Source organism: Contarinia nasturtii, unplaced genomic scaffold, assembly GCF_009176525.2.
Source record: "Contarinia nasturtii isolate CC-2019 unplaced genomic scaffold, AAFC_CNas_1.1 Cnas_scaffold_285, whole genome shotgun sequence".
NCBI classification, from domain to species: domain Eukaryota; kingdom Metazoa; phylum Arthropoda; class Insecta; order Diptera; family Cecidomyiidae; genus Contarinia; species Contarinia nasturtii.
In genome coordinates, this window is record NW_022197640.1 from 268,906 (window position 1) to 278,984 (window position 10,079).

A 10,079-nucleotide genomic window follows, 5' to 3' on the forward strand; every position below is an offset into this window, starting at 1 on the left:
AGAGAGAGAGAGAGAGAGAGAGAGAGAGAGAGAGAGAGAGAGAGATGTAGAACTTATAAGAAAGATAAATAAATTGCAATTACAAACAGATTTTTTTGGTTTGGTTCAGAGTGTGCTCTCTTTCTCCCTTGTCTATAGCAAGTGCTTCGTGCACTGTTCAAAATAAGATACTATCAAAATAAATAACAATGAAAAACGTAGTAGTCGGTTCATTTTTTCATCTTTTCTTCTTTTTTTTTATTTCCATCGTTGTCGTCGATGGTAAATGTGCGTGATCTCTTCCCCTCCAGAATAAAAAAAAGTTGCATTTTTTCCGTTCAGCGATGACTCCTTTTGTAATTCCGTAAATTCATTTATTCAGATTTTCCTTATTTCGATGAAATCTCGTTTTTTTCCTATGTTCGCGCTAATTTCTCATTCGAAAGTCGACGAAAGTTTTTTTTTCTCATTCACTCATTCATTCTGCCCCGACTTCGATATGAACTAAATCCATGTTTTAGATTGGCTAAATGAGGAACAGAAAAAAGAGACGAAAAACACCAGCCAAAATTCGAACAATGCCTTCCCATAAACAAAATTAAAAAGACAAACTTTAATACAAGATACTATTATCATTTACATATACGTTATATTTATGTAGAGTGAAATTGAACCAACGGTTCGAGCAAATGAGAGAAAGAGAGTGTACGATTCTTTATTCCTGTATATATACGAAAATCTATCTCTTTTGCCTTCATTTCTGGCGTGTGCATTTGCAACTGAATGTGATTATGAGTGAATTTCAAATATGCACAAAACATGGGTGAGTTGCACACAAAGGAATCGCGAATTTAAAATAAAATACGAAAAAAAAACACACCAACGACAACCAGAAGAAACAGCCGTTTCGTTTTTCGAGCGGCAAAAAGAAGCGCATAGGATACTGAACATAGAACTAACAATTAGTTAAAGTTTGTACAAAAATAAAAATAAAAAATATAAAAAAAAGAAGAAAAAAAGAGGAAGAAGACGACGAGGAAGCGACGTTACAAAATCCAAACAATAAAGCGTTTGTATTAGTTGTACTTGAACAGTCAAATGCAACTTGTCAGATTGGAGGGGAACACTATACATAAAACGCGATCGAGCAACAAATTCAAACAAAAGCAAAATAAACACAAATTGCAACTTCCCAAAGTCAAAAATAAATACACAACTAAATTTACAAATCAAAATGAACGGCGAGCACCGCACCAAGGAAGAAAAAAAAACGAACATCGAAGAACACAAATGCAATGGCAACAACAAATAACCCAACAACTCCACATAATATCGTTAAATGAACGAAATGGATAAACGAAGTGAAAAGGCGCACTCATTACAAACGATACATATGCTTGAATTGCATATGCCAATGGCAAACAAAAAAATTACATTTCAACCAAAATAATTAGAAAAAGTCAAAAGTTATTCGAACATTTCCGTCTCTCGTTTCATATAGAAAACAATTTGTGAGCACTTTTTTCACTATTTCCAATGATCTTCGATGATCTTTGTGCCAAGTCAATCCGATTTTATCTTTGTGGAGCCCGAAATCATTATTCAACAGTCATTTATCAAAAGGCATTGATAATCAATCCCGACGGCACCGTAAAATTGCCGTAAACATTGTCTGTTTATTTATTTTGAAGGATTTTCCATTGTTTAGTGTGAATGAATACTGAGTTGGAGTAATGCATTTTTCCGACAGCCAATCAATCCAGGTGGAACACGGTTGAATAGAAAATTTGATTAAAAGTCTTCTTTCATTCCTAAGACGTATGATGTACACGTTTATTACACGAATAAAAAAAAATTATCAAAATCTTGTTTCGGATGAAAACGTACGAAAATCAAAGTGGTTGGGTCAGCGCACACTGCTCCACAGTGTCTTTGGAAAGTTGAAACTATATAAAAAAAAAAATTGTCAGATAGGAAAATGTTCAACATAAACTTTTATGAGCCACATAAATGCAATTCACGGAAAGCGACATATTGTCGTCTACATAACTCATCACCACCAAAAGTCTCATTGTTATCGTTGATTTGTATTAGTATATGTGTGAGTGTAACCAGTGAGCACGCTGGCTGTATGCACTTTTCGCCCTCTGTATACATATGCCCGGTTTATGAATGTCCCCATAATACATTTTATTCATTTGGTCTGCGACGTTTTTCTTGTTTTCAATTCTTCCTCGCAAAGAAGACGGAAAGAGAGAGAAGAGGTCTAGAGTGAGCTGGATCCCTAGCAGATACACACACACACATATATATATATACTCTTTCTCAATCTTTCTGTGTGCAAAGTGGATGCATGGATTGTTGTGTCGGGTTATTTTTATTGCTTTTATGTTATGCAATTTTTTCTTCTATTCTGACTTTTTCGATACGTTCGGTTTTTTTTCATCATTGTGTGCTCTTTATTTTTCTTTTCGTTTTTTTAGTCATATTTGCCTTCTTCATATGCGTTATTATTGTGTTAGTTACTGTGCATGTTTTCTCTTAGCTCCTTCACTCGTGATACTGGGTGCTCCAATGCATTGTAGTTTTATTTTATTTTTTTTTTTTTTTTATTCTCTTTCGTCCCTGGGTTTGGTAGCACTTTATGTTTTGTCGCTCAGTTCGGCGAGTAAGAGAAAGAAAGCGTGTCCAAAAACATCTTGGGGGAAAAGTCGCACTTGTTGAGAGATGAAGCAAATAGTCTGATGTTGATGCCGTTGTCGTTGTTGTTGGCTTGTGACTCTTTGTGTTTGCTATTTGTTTTCCGTTTTTTTTCATGTTTTGTTATTTTTCATGTACACCCCAGCATCATATTGACTATACGGTACACTATACCGAACTAAACTTCAACTTTTGGTCATTCGCTCAATATTTTCGTTGTTGCTGTGAATAGTTATTTTTGTTTGGTGCTTACATCAATGCAAATTTCAGTAGCTGCTTTACAGTTCATTTGTATTCACAATTTCAAATGTCGATAAGGTCACAAAGTGGCTACTGGTTGGCAAAACCAATTGAACACTTGATAACGGGGAGACGGGGCGAAGAGAGAGTGAAGCAGACATGAACGTTCATTGTCATTAAATCAATTTAAATCGACTGATAACTCAAGTTATGCGTAAATTGTTCATAGTTACCATTTTTTACGAACTTCAAGAGTGTTGAATGCCAATTTTGTAACGAGAAGAGTTGTCGAAGTTTTAGTTTTGGCTGAGAAAATTCAACAAACTGCGCTTCAACACATTTTCGTCTCCGTTGAAATTCTATTGTCCATATTTGCTTTCGACAACAATGTAAATACCATGACCTTTCGCAAAATATTTCATTGTTTCAAATAAGTAGAACCAAATATTTTAATAAATGATTTTACACAGTAAGTGGTCAACGAGAACGTGTTATATTTGATAGTTTTCTTTAATTATTATACAGTCCAATTTTAAATAAACTGGTCGAAAGAAGCATTGAATTTAAACACAGGGCGCCTCATAAATACTGTAAAAAACATTTGCATCGCAGTTCTAAGCGAACGAGTGATGTCCATTGCGATTGAGAGCAGATTGAAACATTTGTTCTATTTTATGAGGTCGTGTCTTTTTAGTGGTTGATCAAGAAGGGAAATCTAAGGACGCTATACCCAATTCTACCCCTTGCTTTAGTCCACACCAGAAGGGCCCCTCCGTTAACAAATTAAATACAAGTGGGATCAAACACTTTTTTTAATTCTTCACACTTAGACCAGTTACAAACGACTTTTACCGAGACTCTTGCAGCTCCCTCTCTAAAATCGTCGGTGTCAATGTGTCAACACCTATGGTAGTGGCTATCGAGTTGTTGATCGTAATTGTGGTGTTGATGACCATACAAATTACTGTATTTCACTTTATTCCCGGGTATTGAAAATTATTATCATTCAGCCTAATCATGATTCCCTTGTTGAAACAACTTGATTTATCGTCTAAATTTCGTTGCTCACAATCGTTTTCATTATTTAATTCTTCTCAATATTAATCACAATGAAAACCATTGTAAACGAACTAACTGGATAAAGTGCGTTTAGTGGTTCGTTACAATATTATTACTTGATATTCGTACTTGTTGAGAAATGAAGTAAGTTAGACATTGTCATCGAATGCCAAATAGAGTCAATAATCGGCGTACTCAAAATTACTTTGTCCATAACGAATAACTTGGTTCTTCTATCGCTTCTCTGCCATTGAGAAATAAGAGAAAAGCAAAAAGTTTAAATGTTTCTTTGCATATGTGACCGATTTGACATGTTCATGCAAATTTCAATCTTTTTCCACAAGTGAAATAATGCAATAAAAACGAAAGAATAAAAACTCAAAATCGATAGCACAAACGGTCTGTGTTTGGTCGGAAATAGAAACAATCGCCCAAGCGTCGACACATTCAGTGTGTGACGAAAATATGACGGTTTCATAGCGAGTCAGAAGAAAAGAAGAATACAAAAAGACAACAGCAACGAAACTAAAAAAAAATAATTCGAAGGAAACGAGAACGAGTACTCAAGCGGACAAACGTACATACAAGCACACACAAGAAATGAAAAGAATAGAAACGGAAATAAGTAATAGTTATGAGACAGTTGTTGAGCGGCAAACGGAGTCAACTGTTTGTGTAAAGTTTTTTGTTGTTGTTGTTGGTCTCTTTTCTCTCTTCGGCTCGGAATAGGGGTGGTGTGTGAGGAGAATAAAGCGTACTTACACACTATTCGGTTTGGCTATTTATGCGTTGCTCGCATAACTTTATGATCGTATGCAAAACCGAGAGCAATGTAAGCGCCAATGGGCTGCGAACCAAAACGCAAAATGAATTTCTATGGACAATTTCTTCGGCCTCGGCTAGAGGCTGCCATTAATGTCATCGTTTTCAACTTGAAAAAGTTTCTAAGTCTTTTCTTTCGCTCTGTCCGATGCTGATCGGTGTTCAAAACGCCCACTAACAACAAAGTATGCCATCAATAAGTTGCGTGCAAATGGGTTGTTCAATGCATTTGCATTTGATATGAATCGAATCGTCGCTTAGAATGTCATATTCCGCGTGCAGAATCTTATATAGTTTCAATCTTTCCGGTGTAGTTTTATTTTCTAGTTGTGTTGTTGTTGTTTTCGATCGATTTTCCATTTTCCAATGAACCTTTGAAACTGATTTGCATATTCTATATGCCGAACGATGTCAATAAATTTGATTGAAAATCATAATAATATGGGGTGTCGTTGTCTCAACAATCGTTGACAATTTTCACATTTCAATGAAATAAAATATTTAATTGCATAAAGTTGGTCGATTGAAAACCGTCAACTAGGCACCAATAATCGACTGTTGTGACAATCACTTCGTTCACGCCACATCATGTTGTATGTATTGTGCAGATGGAAAAAAAATGAGTGTGCAAAGTGCAAAACATTTACGTTCTTAATGATTGGAGTAACATGTGATTTAATGGAATGAACTCGTTTTTCGTACAGTTGCATCATCATGGTTGACCATTGGTTGTTATTGTAAATTTTATGATTGTTAGCAGTTGTATTCACGCTCATACCCTGACATTTGTTGGAATTGTTTAGTATAACATGCAGCGATAAAAGGACATATTCTACATTTGGAATGAGCATCATTTTGATATATTTCATGAAATCAAATTCATTTTATGTTTTGTGATTTTTTATTCATAACTTCGTGAGAAACATTGAAACACAACATAAAAAAATATGCCACACAGAGGCTCTCACATCATCCAACTGCATGCTTAGAGTGAAGAGGAGCGCAACAAACATCTCGAACTAACAAATAAATAATACAATAATAAAAAAGACAGATTGCCCAATGTCTCTATACTTAAAAGAGAAATTCCCGGTGTCTAAAATTCAGTGGAGCAAAATTGGTGCGTGCCATGGTTTTTGTATGGATACATTTGTCAATACGATATCGGAGAAAATGGGGCATATGTCGTTCAACACCACCATCTCCACCACCATCATCATCATCATCGCTGCTGTTGCAGGACATGCTCATATTCACTATATATTATCCATTAGAAATAAAGTGAAATGATGTTTGTTGTATTCATTATTGTGTACATATATCACGGCCATAAATTTGTTTGGCTTCCATGCAACTCAAACATACAAATGTTGAGTCTCTCTCGCATCTCTCATGTTTTAGATGTTTTAGATATTTTCGGTATGAAATGTAATGCCATGTGAATGCGTGTATATGTAATAAAATATTTACAAACAAATTTAAATAATTTATTAGTCTATAACCGCACATTCAAATAACAACGGTAAGTGCATAAGCTGTGTGTATGTTGTATGTTTTGATGTTAGTGAAATGTTCAATCCATACCACCGCCCACACCACTCTTTCTCTCTCTATATATCAATATGCATCACCATGCTCCTCTCTCCTTCTCACTTTCGCAGCAAGTTCACTTCACAAACGTTAAAAAATGTATCGCAAAATTTCAAAGTTGACAGAATCACCCGTATGCGTTCGGACGAACGCTTGTTGAATGACCAATTCGTAAATGGTAACACAGCAATATCATAATATCATTCACGATGACATACCATTCACGCTCAAAGAGCTATGGCCCACAAAATCTCGGATCGAATATTTTGATGCGATTTTACATATATGTACATGATAATACGTAATAATCAAGTACACATAATATTCATTGCATCGATATATTTCGCATGCGGTTTATGACCGCGAGACAGTGAAGAGATGGAGGTGTTGAAGAAATAGACAAGTTATACTCAAGCATTTGTTGAATGTTCCTCGGTGAAATTCATCGAATTCCATTGGGGATTCGATATCGATGCGCTGACAACCAACGTCCATACAGACTTGAGAGAAAAAGACGAAACTAACCCACATGTAATCGGTCATGTGCCAATCTCAATAATTTTGAATCGATCACATTCGCGAATATTCACACTCGTGTTAGCCATACCCTCAGTTCCATTAGCCATTATATAAACTATTGCCTGAGCCCGTTTTCCCCATCTCCATCGCAGCCCCCTTCTCTTGGTCTCTCTCTCTCTCTTGTCACCAAATGTATGCGAATACATTTTGAATGCACAAGTGATGTCGTGTAAAATGTCTTCACCATCTCTCTGGCGAATTTGATTCGTCCGATTTTTGATTTTATTTCGCCACGACTCAATCATTTTGGCATGGAGTATATATTTTATTTTTATTCGACGGCCGCACACGCTAATGTTAAAACACATAAATCTGTTGCAAAAAAAAAAATAAAATATTTAGAGAATTAGACTGGAATCGAAAGAGTAAGAAAAAGATAAAGCGAAATTGCCGTTCGCGATCCAACTGCCACTTAATAATAAATAGGCTGATTTGTCATTTCACTCATTCGAATTCATCGTGAATGGAGACGCGAACAGGTTACGTGTGTTGTGTACATTTCTTTTTTGCGCTGTGTGTGCGCGTCTTTTTCAACATTTTACAATCTCATGTGCATTTTCCTTTGATAAATGTGAGGCTATCAAATATAAAAATGTTTCTTCGAATGGATTCCGTTCGTGTGTTGTTTTTTCTCATGCTCATTTGATTCATGTACTGTCGTCTTAGTTGCTCTCTTTCTTGATCGCGGTTATCATGCATATTTTCGTCAATTTTTTTTTGTTTGAAAAGCTCTATTCCATATCCGTTCGTGAAATTCTAAATAAATAATCCCGGTTTCATTGTGAATATTTGATGAAGTGATGGTTGGTTTTTTTTCGTGTTCAGTTTCACTTTTGGTCTTTGATATTCGCGGCCAACTGAGGTTACGAAACCGATAAACGTCACAAGCTTCCGCAAATTCATCTCAATTTGATAAAACGTGTACAGAAGCATTAAATGCATGAAAAAAGGATAAATTTACCATTAATTCTTTCTTTGGTGGTGGCAAATGCTATAAAATATCCTGTAACCGTCTTCAGTCTAATACGATGTGGCCTTTTGGTATGACTTTTCAAACCATGTCACCAAACCATGTGTGTGCCTATGTGTTCACTCGAATAATGGAACCTTGATTCACTTGCATATGAATTAATTAGCTGGAATGTAATCTTTTGACTTACGAACTTCGGTTTCGGTTGACACTCAAAACGAACTCGCTTTAAAAAAATTTCCTCTTTCTCTCTTTTCTCTCGCTCACCGAATTTATGTTTATGCTCAGTTCGAACATAAGGCACTTTGCCACTTGTGTCCTGGCTTGGGCTGTAAATTAGATTGGTGTTTTGTGTAAGTGTATTGTACGTAAGGTGGTGGCGAAAAGGAACACTGAACGATTCTCTGTGTGTCGTTTATAAAACGCTTTGATGTTCAAGAGAAAAAGAAAAAAAAAACCACTTGATTAAATGGCATCCATAAACTATATTTTAATGTTTCCTACTCGCCTCCAGCCGGGCCTAAACAAAACCTCGCGAATTTGGTGTAAATTATTTTGATCGCATTGTGAACTCTGTTTTTTTGCATGTTATTCAGATTTTTTTTTTATCTCTTGGCTCTACCGATATCGTATTTTCATTAAAAATACACTAAAAAAAAGTAGCAAAAAACAAACAACCAAGTAACAAAACAAAAATAAAAAACGCCGGAAGTTGTTGAACAAAGGGGTGTTTTTTGCATGAATTTCCAAACAAATATACACACAAAAAATGCTAAAAACAACGAAATCAAACGGTTAACTAACGAGCACACAAAAATAACAAAACTAATTTAAAAAGTTTGAAGTTCGATACACAGACGACAACAATGTCGACGACGATTACGTGGACAGTACAAGTATGTGTGTGTATGTCTCTATCTCTCTGTGTATTTTTCCTCTCATTCTCATAACATTAAAAAAAATGGAGTGAGTGCTGGTAAAGAAGTCAAAACGAAACAAAACCCAAATAAAAAAAAACGTAATAATAATCAACATGGTTGGAATGGGCATGCTGAAAGGAATAAACCATACACTGAAAATCGAATGAGAAATGCACTACTGAAAAATAGCACACAAAAAAGTCACCAAAAACACAACTAAAGTTTGTAGGGTGCAAAGAAGTAGAGTGATAGAAAGAAAGTGAAGAAAGGGAGGAAACAAATGAAAGGCATATGCATATAAAACGGTCAGTGTCAACTGTGACGCATGTAATCTACAACAGTCAGTTCTTCAAGTGTTTCACCACTTCACAAAAAAAGGTGCACTTATAAAATCCGTGCTACAAGCCACCGAAATGAGAACTTCAATATTCAAGAACTCCCGAAGCATCTAACTTGTTTCACACGATCTCTTCTTTTCCGGTTGTTTTTTTTTTTTTCAATATGTATTGCGAATGTTGTTGGACACCTTTTGCACAAACCACCGTTGTCACATTGAAAAATTAATGAATGCAAGTACAGCAACGTACATTTTACAGTACAAAAATATTATTATAAATCGTATTTGATTGCGACCCTTCGTTTTGCACAAAGACTTTCAATAAATTGCAATCGACACTCGATCACCTCACATCGATTTCGAATCATTTATTCTCGTTTTTTTTCGTACCGATTTGCATAATCGATGAAAACATAGTCGATTTGCCCGCTTTCTCTCTATTTTCTCTGTTCATGCTCTGTGTGCTGTTTTTTCGTCGTTTTGTCTTTATTCCCGAAATCGTCCAAGAAAATGATTCACCGCAAAATTCAGCATTGCGATAAGCCAACAAAATCAACATTCAATTACGAGGATTTGTCACGACAATCTCTCTTGGCTCAAGAGCTAATTTTGCATTCGAAACGACAAACGACTATTTCCATTCAATGGAAAATCCAAAAACAAAAATTCTTCTCGACTGAAACATGCAAACACAGTGAAAATAAAACATGTTATAAAACACTTAAGTAGTGAATCACATTTAAATATTTACCACTCATAGCATCAGTCACATTGAATGTACGGCTAAGCAATTTAGCCACCGAACCATTCAAACGAGAGCGCACATAGCGAGGGGCGAGAGAGAGAGAGAGAGAGAGAGAGAGAGAGAGAGAGAGAGAGAGAG

At 35.7% G+C, this 10,079-nt stretch overlaps 1 protein-coding gene across 7 annotated transcripts in view; it reads left to right on the forward strand.

The window, feature by feature from the left end:
- Positions 1-10,079, forward strand: part of LOC116337509 (calmodulin-binding transcription activator 1) — a 198,883-nt gene that overhangs the window by 165,111 nt on the left and 23,693 nt on the right. The window lies entirely within an intron of this gene.